Raw genomic sequence first — 12,974 nt, 5'->3', positions numbered from 1 at the left:
GGAAGAGGGAATGGACCCAAGCACCAGGGCAAGCTGGGGAAGGGGGTGAAGATTTTATGTTTGTGAAGGATATGGGATTCCAATTACTGATAAAATATCAGAGGAGAGAGGGGGGTGCTGTGGCACAGCCTGCTCTAAATGCCCTTTCTGTTCAATATCAGGAGCTACAATACCTACCTCACACACACACACTCTCCGGACCCCAGCAGCCTCGGTTCCTCTCTATCTTTGGGCAGTCTTTGTGGCCGCTGATTGCCCCCACCCCCATCAGCTCCCGCTGCTTTTCAAGTGCTCAGGGCTATTTCTATAGTCATGGCAGCTTCCACTCCCCTCCTCGACTGTATTGCTGTGATGTGGGAAGACAACAGCAGGAGGGACACACTGCACTACACAGCTTCACAAGGGAGTGGGGACAGAACTCAGGTCTATAGCAGGGTGATACACTGTCAGCTTTTTGGGGCAGGGACTGTTCCTGTTCTCGGTGTGTACAGCACCTAGCCCAGTGGGGTCCTGGTCCATGACTAGTGCTCCTACTTCCTATGATAATACAAATAATAAATAAACTAATAATAATTAGAGATGGGCCCAAACAAAACCCCCAGATCACATGGGTGGCATTTGGACTCAGAGCCAAACTTCCCATCCGAGGCCAACAGACAGCACTTCGGGAATAGCAGGTCACAACTCTCCTCCTACAATTACATTCTAATGTATCTAGATCCAAACGCCACAACCTCAGGGGTGTTCAAACTCTGGTTCCAAATGTTGTAGTTGGAGTCCCCCTCTGATGACGCAATCTATTGTGGGGTTGCTCATTCACGTCTGCCATATTTATGGAGATCACAGCAGTATAATCCTTTAATAATACACCACCACAAGAGAAGGCAGGGCACCACCAAGCAAGGACTTCCGAGCTGTGCAAATAGGCCCCAGAGAGAAATACTTGCACCTCCAAACCTAAACCCTGATGTGCTATAGGACCACAGAGCCAATCAGGTTGGAGGCGAGAGCAATTAAAACCATCTGAACTCCAGCAAAGCTGGGCAGTTAGTGCTTGTCTTCATTTTTATCACTGCCTGGAGCCCCAAACCTTTTTTTGGTTTGGTTTGGTTTGTGTTTTTTGGCACAGCAGCACTGATTATACCTCACAGCTAGAGAAAAGCTGAAATACCTAAAGATTAGGAATATCTAAATTTATGGCAGGATTAGCACGGAGTTTTATCTTGCTTGACATTGAGGGCTAGACTGATCCATCTAAAGCACTTTTCCAACCCCATCAGGTCTGATTCCTGCTGTAAAGTATCCAAAAATAAAGGGCTGCACTGAAAAAAACAAAAGCAAATGCCATCACAGGTTTAGACCTTGCACTTGAGAGACCCCAGTTTGTTACCAGAGGTCAGCACGTTTGCTAAGCAACAATGTTGCAGTTAAAATGTAAAGAAAATAAAACAAATAAAGGCCTGATTCGTCTCGTTTACACCAGTGTAACATTGGTTGCAATGGAGTTGCTCCAGATTTACCCTGACATGAGTGGAAACTCAGGCCCAAAGAGATACTGGACCTGATCTTGTTCCATTGAAGTCAACGGGAGTTTTGCCACTGAGTTCAATGGGACCAGGATCAGGACCAATAGCACTTGGCACTTACTTACAGCAGTGCTTTTCAAAGCACCGTACAAATAGTGGAACATCAAATCTCTATCTGGAAAGTAGGCAAGTATCATTTCGCTCTCCATTATTTCCAGAGGAAGGCCGGTCCGCTCGTTAGGACACTAGCCTGGCACTCGGAAGACCTGCTTTCAATTCTGCCACAGACTTCCGATGTGACTTTGGGCAAGTCTCTCAGTTCTCCAGCTGTAAAATGGGGTTAAAAGCATTGTCCTTCCTCACTGGGATCTTATGAGAATAAGATTACCAAGTGCTGGGGTGACAGAGTAATGGAAGACAGACAAGTGTGATAGAGGGGAGAACTAAGGCAGATAAGTTTGCAGTTCCCATTGATTTCAATCAGTCCTCAGCACATTGGAACATCAAGCTACTACCCAGCAAGGGACTCGCCAGCTGGCACAGAAGAATGAGATTTTTGGAGTCCCTGGCTCCCAGCACTGTGCCAGGCACTGGCATCTTAAACCTCCTGATGAAATCCATTGAACAATTGAGCGCTCAAGGTAAAACCACTGAAATGATCCTATTAGAAACAAGAAGAAGATACAAATATTCGTTCACTCTTGAAACCTGCTTAGATTATAGAAATGCAGAGGAACATAATTAACTAACCATCCCTCCGAATAAGGGATAGATGGGGAAATTAGTTCAGGTAGACCACCCGCTCAGCGTAGCTCATTAGAAAAACACCCTTCCTGAGGGTCTGAAATCACTCACATACTCCCCCGATACTCCTGTCTCCCTTCCACGTGTCGGGGAGCGTAACGTGGTGAAACGACACGAGGAACTTGTTCCAGTCCTGTTTGCAGCCGGGATCGGGAACGACATCTCATGTGAAACCCCTTCCCAGGGAGATTTCCCTACAGCCTCAGAGAGAAGTGGCAGAAATCCTGGGTGCTGCTCCTAGCCCAACCCACAAGCCCCCTGGAGTCCACCCACGAACAAGAGGTGTTGGGAGACGCGGGCCACAAGGATACCAGCCCTTGACTGAAGGCGAGGGAGCCTTAACTCTGGGAGGGAAGGCGTGTAGAGCTGGGGAGGGGTCCAAGCAGGCTCCTTTGGTACCTGCCTTGGTTCATGACAATAGGAGGAGGCTGGGGCAGCAAGGTGTGTGTGTGTGTCCTCCCCTCCATTTCCCACAACCCCCCCATGTGTTCCCCTCCATTTCCCCAACGCCCCCCCTGTGTGTGTCTCCCCTCCATTTCCCCCAACCCCCGTGTGTTCCCCTCCATTTCCCCAACGCCCCCCTGTGTGTGTTCCCCTCCATTTCCCCAAACCTCCCCGTGTGTGTGTCTCCCCGCCATTTCCCCAAACCTCCCCGTGTGTGTTCCCCTCCATTTCCCCAAACCTCCCCGTGTGTGTGTTCCCCTCCATTTCCCCAACCCCTCCCCGTGTGTTCCCCTACATTTCCCCGAGGCACCCCCCCCCGTGTGTGTGTTTCTCCCCTCCATTTCCCCAGCGCCCCCTGTGTGTTCCCCTCCATTTCCCCGAGGAGCCCCCCAGTGTGTGTGTGTGTTTCTCCCCTCCATTTCCCCAACGCCCTGTGTGTTCCCCTCCATTTCCCCGAGGCGCCCCCCAGTGTGTGTGTGCGCGTCTCCCCTCCATTTCCCCAATACCCCCCCGTGTGTGTTCCTCCCCTCCATGTCCCCGAGGCGCCCCCCAGTGTGTGTTCCCCTCCATTTCCCCAACCCCCCCCCGTGTGTGTTCCCCGCCATTTCCCCGAGGCGCCCCCCAGTGTGTGTGCGCGTCTCCCCTCCATTTCCCCAAACCCCCCCCGTGTGTGTTCCCCTCCATTTCCCCAACCCCCCCCCGTGTGTGTTCCCCTCCATTTCCCCAACCCCCCCCGTGTGTGTTCCCCGCCATTTCCCCGAGGCGCCCCCCAGTGTGTGTGCGCGTCTCCCCTCCATTTCCCCAAACCCCCCCCGTGTGTGTTCCCCTCCATTTCCCCAAACCCCCCCCGTGTGTGTTCCCCGCCATTTCCCCGAGGCGCCCCCCCAGTGTGTGTGCGCGTCTCCCCTCCATTTCCCCAACGCCCCCTGTGTATGTGTTTCTCCCCTCCAGGTCCCTGACCCTCCCGTGTGTTCCCCTCCATGTCCCCGAGGCGCCCCCCCGCCGCCCGGCTCCGCTCTGACAGCTCCTCGGCGGCTGCTGCCGCCCGTCGCGGGCCTCCCCCTTGGAGCCGCCGCTCCCGCCTGGAGCCCCAGCGCCGCCTGCCTCCGCCCGGCCGCCAGCTCCAGACCGCTCGCGCAGCGCCTCCCCCGCGGGCAGATCGATCCCGCTCGCCTTTCATCTGACCGGCGCGGGGGGAATCAAGGCTTCCTGGAAAAACCCGATATCAAGTGAACTGTTTACTGGCCAAGTGCATTTACAGGCACAGGGGGAGCTGGTGTCTTTCCTCCTGCCAGTTTGCAAAGGGGGGGGGGGGGGAGATTAACCCCTCCCTGGCTGGAATACCTTCCCCAGACCCCAAGGATTGCAGCTGTGTGAGCGGGAAGGCTGGTCTCTTGGTCCAATCAAAGCCATTCCCCCCCCCCTCCCCTTGTCTCTCCTATCCTGGGACCCACATGGCTGCCAACCAAACCATGTCTGACCTGGTTTATGGCCAGCCCGAGGGGCTACTTTGCAAGCCCGCCGCACTTCTGGACGGCCCACTTTGAAAGCCCTTTTACGACTAGCTCTTTGTCACCCTGCGGCGCTTTTTTGCCCCAAAGCACCACCTGTCTTCTTGTTGAATCCTGCAACCACTTCTGGCCCGTCTAAGTTTAGGCTAAGGCCCTTTCTCTTACCAAAAGGGCCTGGAATGAGGAGTGCCCACGCCCAGCTAACGGGGCCGGGCGTTTTAAGACGGCACACATTAAGCTGCACAGCGCTTGGCTTGCCTAGCCAAAGCAACACAAAGGGCTGCTCCAGAGGAACAATCCAGACTGGCTGTGCATTCCCAGCCAAAGGTGTCCAGAGTGAAGCCAGCCTAGGGGGACCAGCTGTCCCAATTTTATAGGGTCACTCCCAATATTCAGGGCTTTGTCTTATCTAGGCGCCTATTAATACACCCCCCCGCCCAATACCCTGTGCCAATTTTTCACACTTGCTATCTGGTCACCCATCCGCTCGTTTTAACAATCTGCCTGAAGAGAAGCACCCCATGTAGGGGATCATGGTTCCACAACTCTGCAACGACTTATTTAAAAAAAAACATTTTCTGTTTCTTTTGCAACTGACACGATGTTGATTCTAGGGGAGAAAATTGTGCACCATGGGGATATTTTGCTTTTTTCCACCAGGCACCCTTCACCCGCTCTGTTAATATCCTCAGTGGCTGCGCGCCTATAGATTCAACAGGGAATAGGCACCATGTGTTGAGAAGGGTGCCATGGCAACTTGCCAGGTCCCTGAGAATCCTACCTGTTATACATACCTGACAAATGCGTACAGCACAGCTGTATTTGCTTTCTAAAAGAGCTTCTTAGTTGAGTCTATCACAGCTTTGTCATCACCCGGCAGCGGCAGGGAGATTGTGGCTATGGGCCACTTTTTAAGACCCTGAGGCTGTTGGGCCGCATTTTAGCTCCCCTGTAATACATCACACATAAAAGAAAGAGGCTGCAGCATTGGTACTTCTTATTAACAGAGATGGGGCTGAGTCATATTCTAGGGCCAAACTTCTCCAAAGTTGGAGGAAGTTCAGATGGGTCCAGATTCAATGACCCTGTCTGAGACGACACAGGGTTGCTTGCCTGAGATCAGGATACAGACTACAAATAGCTTAGAAATATACTTTAGCTGTACTGGGAGCTGCAGTTTTTCTTCTGCTGTTTCTTTTCTTTCTATCAAACCAATATATTCCCTGTTTCACGATAAGAGATAAATGGCAGTGAAAGGCATTAGGGAAATTCATTCCACCTTGATACTTAGGGAGATAAAGCTGATCCATCAATATACTCCGGTTCTTATTATTCCACCGAAATTGTCTAAGACATTTAACAATCTATTTGTAAAACAATGAGGGAGAGGATAGGTCTCATACGGAGTATCTATATTGTCTGAGGAGTAATAGGGATCTTAATGGATTTAAGTCTGCCCCAGCAGGTTAAATTGAAAGGTGACCATTTCTCAATATTTTCTTGTAGCTTCAGTATCACTTGAGGATGGTTAACTTGCAAAGCATCAGAGATATTGGGCATAGATCTAACTCTTACACACTTTACTCGCATTCCCTAAAAGGCTTCATGTGAGCAGCACTGAATATTCTGCATCAGTTTAATGAAGACTAGGAGATACTAATGCAGTCCTTCTAATGAGAGCAGGGCAGGAAACAGTTCCTGACCCATGAATATTTTTGCGAGTTTGAAATATTTTCCCATTTTGAACTGGGATGAAAAGTCAAAATCTCAAAAATATTCACAAACCAAAAAAACGTTTTATTCCCATTTCAGGTCAATCAAAACATTTTATTTGAATTTTGACTTTTTTTCCTCTTTTCTTTTTTAAAATCTTTTTTCAGTCTAATTATGTTAAACGTCACATCGAAAATTTGTTTAAAACTGGAAAAACAGGACTTTTTTATTAGAATATATTGAAACAAAATGTTTTTGACAGTTTAGAAACTGTTTTTCTCAACATTTTTTCAAGTCAAGAAATTCATCGAACTTGACTATTTCACAAACAATTTCAGTTTAGACAAATCATTTTTTCAACAAAAATGATTCAACAGAAAATTCGGAACCAGCTGTACTTCTAATACCCTCCAGGCAAATGGGGCCTGTATGTACAGAGGTGAAAAGCTTGTGACAACATAGACTGGCAATAGGAACACAGGGATGAGGTGCTAATTGTGAGGGCCACAAGTTCCCCATCTGGGTTGAAATACTAGAGATCCTACAGACCCACAAGATCTACACCAACATCAGGACCGATGCCCTCTTCTGGCCAATGTGACCAGCACTGCAGAGGGAAGATGCCACTGAAGAATAATACGTTCACCATCAGGCCCATTGGGATATATTTCAATGCCTCTTCCCTTCTCTTACCCTATCCTAACCTCACCTTTGAGATATGGCAATGCAGTACTCAGCCTCCCACACCCTTCTCAACATTCGTGGCTTCACATCTTCTCGAGCTATACATTCCTTGACATGAAGGACCAAATTCATCCTTAATTGAACTCTACCAAAGTCAATGGAGTTGCGTGAGGGACAAATGTGACATGTCCAGATTCTTGCCATCAAAAGCTGAAATGAATGCTTACACTGGCTAATTACAACTTTGAGATGTGTACAAAATAACTGCAGGATAAAGTATTGATGGTTTTTTTTAACCTCAACCTGCAAATTACACCAATTTTGTGACTTTTCCTTATTATTTCTATAATTTTCTATTATTAGAGCTTTTGCTGCTGCTTCTTTATGTTTCATTCCTTGACTAGGGTAGAATTTTATCAGGGATGAATCTGTCTGACTCCCTCATATACTATGCAAAAGAATTCCCAGAAGCGTCAGCATTTTATACATGCCACCTACGAGAAATATTTTCAATGACTTTAATGGAAACTCTCTGCTGCCTCCTTTTCAAACAATGGCTACTGTTGGTAATAACAGCAAAATTACATTCAGACTAAGACATGACATGGAAATAACAGGTTTCAATGATAACTCTGTTTCAATCAAGGATGTACCTGCACTACCTCTATAGAGAGAGATTGCTGTAGGGATGGATCAGTGCTCTTGATTCTTCCACTTGTTTTTGAACGATCAACTATTTTGCCCCTGCCACTTTAAAAGGTTGTGATTTGGAAGGTATCATGCGTTAGTGTCTATACCTTGGCAAACACCAAGGATTCAACTGGAAGAACATCCAGAACCAAAAGCATAGCCCTCTACAGCTCGACCAGGACCTGAAACTGGGGGTCATGGATCAGGCATGGAAAGGGATATGTAATATACCTTGAACAGTAGATTACATATGCACATGTGTGTATGATATTGGAGGAAGGTGATAGTTGGAGCAGTCCATATTCTCTGCTCTGTAATTCCCTCCCTTCTTATCACTCACTCTCTTTTATTTCTCTCTCTTATTTGTGATCATTTATCTTAACGTTTGTTGATGGCTCTATGAGCAGCGACCTTTGTGTGAAGTCACAGTGCAAATGTATGTAACGCAATAGTTAATAAGACATCAATGAACTACTTAATAAAAATGGGCCAACTCCTGTCTTCAAAGGCATATGCATGGAATCTACTGACTGCAATAGAGGCCATTTGCATGCATCGGGGGGCCCTATGTCATTAAAGTCATATTAAACCAAAATGAAAGGTATTAGATTATGAGATCTATTTTCAGCACTGCAATGGTGCAGAATGTGGATCCGCCAATCATTACTTATGTACTTTATTAAAAATATATGACAAAGAAAAATTTTAAACTTTTGCATATATCTAGGTTTATATAGATTGTATACTGTATTGAATGGTCTTATGGCTAAAGAACTGGAATGGGAACAGGATTCCTGGGTTCAGTTCCTGGCTTTGGCATAGACTCACTGACCTTAAGCAAGTCACTTTAACCTCTGTGCCTCAGTTTCCACATCTGTAAAATTGGGATAATAATGCAACACACTGAACAAGTGTGGCATGTGCCTCTCTAGTGATTGGCCTATGGAGGATAACATTCTACTACTACTACCAGCTAGCAGAAGCAGAAGCTTGTGCTTTTGAGCTAAAGGTTGTGGATTCAATATCTACTGATGACCTGTAGTGGGGGCTCTTACAAAAATGTTAGACAGTCCTGGATCTTTAAAATCTCATTTGTTTTGTGGGGTGAATACCAGTGAATTTCTTTAAAAAAACAAAATTCCTTTGGGAAGGGAAGGAAGACTCCAGGACTGTACCTCAGAAAGGTTGTTTGAGGGGTGCTAATATTTCTTATGTGCTTTGAGAGCCTTCCTAAAACACAAGGCACTAAAGAAGAGCACAGTATATTTTTAGTATGAGAGCCAATAAAACTATAATTAAAACATTTATGTGATCATCCCAAATCCAAGAAAATTCCCAGCAAGACCCTCCAATCAAATTTCATTGCCCGTGGGATGTATGTCCACAACACAGAGTTGGCCTGGGTTTCAGAAATCTTGAGCATCCACATCAACCATCGGCTTGGACACTCAGAAATAGAACTTTCACCCACAGGAAATCTCAAAATTTTGAGATTTGTTTTCATTCCAAACCGGAATGAAAAGACAAAATTTTGAATTTTTTGTGTGGAAAGGAAATTCAGAAAAAATTCTATTTGGAAACATCAAAACATTTCATTTTGATAATGTTAAAATGTATATCTATAATATAAAATATATATATGATATAATATGAAAACTAATATACTATCATATAAAAGGCAAAATGAAATTAAGCAGATCAATAAAGTTGAAACAAAGCATTTTTACCTTATTGAAATGAAACATTTGAACATTACTGAACCAAAAAGGAAAGTTGAAACAATTCATTTCAAACACTTTTCCACTGAAAATTTTGTTGAAATCAATACATTCCCACAAAACGTTTACATTTTGACCAAACTGCATTTGCTGACAAAACTGTTCCTTTGAAAAATTTGCAACCATCTCGACTCAGAACTCCTGAGAATCAGGCCCAGATTTGTATCAATAGTTATTAGGCTTGTGTTTTAATTGGCCAGAGGAGCAGCCCCCTTCACCGATCTGATTTACATGTCTGGATGATGCAGAAGGGGTTAATTAAACTTGAGATTGCTACTACATATGTGGAAATTCTTGCCTTTGTTTAAAAAAAAAAAAAAAAAAAAAAGCACATCTTTCTTTTGTGCATCTGTCATCTCTGGTCATTCCTGCCACATTGTAAAGGGCGGGCTGATGTTTCCCACATTTACTCTTTGGCAGTTTGGAGAACTATGGCTGTGATGGAAAGCAATCTTAAATGGAAACTGACAGAGGGGAGGGGTAGACCACATCTAATTGGAAAAACACACACACACACACACACACACTTAGAGGTAGACAAGGTGATAAACCTCACCTATTTGTAGTAAGCAAGAAAAAAAGAGAGCAGAACCCAACTTATCCAAAAGTTTTGGTCCCTGTTCTGCTGGTATCTCATCACTCAGTGCTCATCTTCCACCTCCTGGGGAAGTTTGCTGCACCTTTTACACCATCATAAATATTTCTCACTTAAAAAATAAAACGAAGTTAAAAAAAATACAACCAAGCTGTGGCTTTTCCAGTTCAGCTTCAAGGAATGGGCTCCAGACACACTGCTGGAGGGGAGGAAGGCTTTTGGATTCTGAATTTTATTTTATTAGGTGTAAGTGAGTTATTTTGATTATGTTGGCAGGGAAAGGGAAAGAAAAAAGTCTATAGCGGTGGCTCCGTCCCCTTAACCCATTTCTCTGCTCACACGCACACTTCCAGAATCCACCGCCCTTTCGCCAGCATAGGCTAACATGGGAAGAAGCAGATGCTGGGCCGCACTGATTCATACGCATTTCTCAGCTTTTCATCGCTCAGGTTGGGAAACAGAGGAGCATTTAAAACAAAAAATTGGGGGTAGGGGGAGGATGGCAGCAAAATGTGCAACACATCACAGATTTCTCTGGCTGAGAAGGCTGCAGCGATCAGCCCCCTTAAATGTTCAGGGGATTTGCTGTGAATGGATGGCATTGTTTCACGCTGACTCGGGGTTTCATGTGTGTGGCCACACTTTCGCCGGAAGGCCACCCTGCAGAAATAAATTGTGCAGTGTTGCAAGTGACAGGTGGTATCCTGAGCCCTAGGGCTCGTGGGAGCAATCAGTGTTCACCCTAGCACCCCCTTCCCGATACTTAAAGAGAAGCACTGATGCTCCACTGAAGATGGCCCCTTCCAGTCCTCCCTTTGTTAGGTAGGGAGCACAGGCGAGCAGTTAAGAATGCCAGGGTTTATTCTCAACTGTGTCACTGACTTGCTGGGTGACCTCGGGTAAGTCATTTAATCCCTCTGTGCCTCAGTTTCCTTATCGGCAAAATAGGACTAATACTCCTCCAGTGCACCTATGGCCAGCTGGGACTGCACAGCTGTCCCAGTGGTTTGCACCATGGCCACTCAGAACTTCATGGCGATAGAGGACTCGAGTCCTCCTGCTCCAAAGGTGAGAAAGCACAGGCTGCCACCCATTGAGCTAAAGAAGAATCGCTGCTGACAGCTGCTGACAATAGAGTCTATGGCAGGGCTCGTCAACCTTTCAGAAGTGCTGTGCCGAGTCTTCATTTATTCACTCTGATTTAAGGTTTCACGTGCCAGTACAGTAATACATTTTAACTTTTTTAGAAGGTCTCTTTCTATAAGTCTATAATATATACCTAAACTATTGTAGTATGGAAAGTAAATAAGGTTTAAAAATGTTTAAGAAGCTTAATTGAAAATTAAAACGCAGAGCCCCCTGGACCGGTGGCCAGGACTGGGGCAGTGTGAGTCACTGAAAATCAGCTTGCGCACCGCCTTCGGCACACGTGCCATAGGTTGCCTACCCCTGGTCTATGGCATGCAGGTGAACGGTTCCATACAGAAGCAGCAGTGGTAGCCAACAGATTATGGGATGGCCAAGAGGCTTACTAAATCCATAACTGGAAAGCAGCTCTGGGATCCCTGAATACAAGGGGCTGCACAAGGACAAACGACTAGACGTTGGAAGATGAGTCGATTACAAGAGAACAGGTTAAAAGGGATAACGTGGATCAGAATCACGCTGGAAGACACTCCAGTGACTTCAATGGACAAGGGAAAATTTTGGCTCATTATTTTCCTTAGATGCTACCATAATGTCACACCAGAGCTGGAAAATCACTGCTCACCTTTTGTCTGCTCGGGTGCTGTTTCCTAGCAGGGAAGAGGACAACAGGAGTGTCTCTCATTAAACATACAACAGACTCATGGGTGCAAATCATGCCATTCACAACCATGGGCCTACGGAGCCATATCCTAAAGTCACTGTCCGCTGTGCCTGTGTTAGAATGGAGTGAGTGCTTCAGAATTTGACTTGCAGTGTTCAGGGCCATTTAAGATACAGCCCTTTCCACCCCTAAGGCTAGATTCTGTGTCCCTGTAGTTCTGCATTGAGCATAGGACTGAATCAAGGGCAGAGGGGGCTGTAAGCCACTTTTGTGACTCTCTGAGTCGGGCTCTTGATGAGTATATGTCCATTGTACAACTCAGCGGTAGCTCCAGGTCTGATCTAAAGCGCATTGGCTGGTCAGGGCACTCTAAATACCCAGCATAGCTAGAACAGTGTCCTCTAGCCACGCCCCCTACGCTGGGACCCAGCATGGTGCCATGACACATGCTCTACATCAGGTGGGGAAAATCCCTCCTTACCCAGGGGAAGTCTACAGGGAGCATTTGTGTGGCCCATATACAATGCCTTGTATCCTAGGATTTTAAAGCTCTTTACTGAAGGATACTGCAAGAGAGAGAGAGAGAGAGAGAGTGTGTGAGTGTGTGAGAGAGAGAGAGAATGTGTGTCTGTAGGATGGCTAGAAAGGGTAGTTATTAAAGTGAATGCAAAACACCCAAGCTCAGAGGCAAACCCCTGTCTGCGGATTCCTCCTCACTGCACTGAACGCCAGTAACACTAAGCAAAGGAAGTTAAAAATCGCTTTTTATCTCCCCAGCCCAAAGGAGGTTTGGGGGGGTGGAAGCTCTGGTGCTAATCAGATGGGTTTTATTTTTGGCCTCAGCCTTAATTTTCCGTGCTGTTTCCTAACGTGAGTTTTAAAACGTTTGCCGCTTACTTGCTTGAGGCAACTCCGGGTCCCTTTCTTCCCCGTGCTTTGTGACTGCTGCGCAGAGCTCACATCTGCAGCCTGACTCTCTCCCTTGCTTGGCGTTGGCTCAGGGAGGAGGAAACGGTATTTCTCGTAGGTGAAGCCAACACAAATAAAAGCCCCGATAGAAATATATCAGCAGCTGTATCCCCCCTCAGTGCCACGAGAGCAATGTAAAGGGCTCCGATATCTCGCAGAGAGCACAGGAACACACTGCGCTGCTGCCTTCGTCGCCCTCACTCCTCCGTAGGAACAACTGGATGGGAGCCTGGGAAGGGCCTGCCAAAGCACCACTTAGATACAGGGATACTAACTCTGCTCTCTATGACATCAGTGGCAAAGCCCTCATTGACATCGGAAGCAAGACGTGGCCTCATGAGGAACCTAACGTCTCTGCTGGAGCAATCTGCAGAAAGCACATACATTGCCAGATCAGGCTTCTCCTCCCTGGGCTCTTTGTACACAGAGGCCAAGGAGAGTGCAGGGAAC

General features: G+C 46.6%; 1 long non-coding RNA gene across 1 annotated transcript in view; it reads right to left on the bottom strand.

Moving 5' to 3' along the window:
• LOC128826189 (uncharacterized) overlaps nucleotides 1-2,771 on the bottom strand; it is a 38,528-nt gene extending 35,757 nt beyond the window's left edge. The window contains exon 1 of the long non-coding RNA XR_008442815.1: nucleotides 2,382-2,771. This is a non-coding gene — a long non-coding RNA (uncharacterized LOC128826189). The remainder of the gene's footprint in view (nucleotides 1-2,381) is intronic.
• Nucleotides 2,772-12,974: the final 10,203 nt, after the last annotated feature.

Source organism: Malaclemys terrapin, chromosome 19 (genome assembly GCF_027887155.1).
Source record: "Malaclemys terrapin pileata isolate rMalTer1 chromosome 19, rMalTer1.hap1, whole genome shotgun sequence".
Classification (NCBI taxonomy): Eukaryota; Metazoa; Chordata; order Testudines; family Emydidae; genus Malaclemys; species Malaclemys terrapin.
Note: the sequence above shows the minus strand (reverse complement) of the source record. Positions and strands in the feature narration are given on the sequence as shown.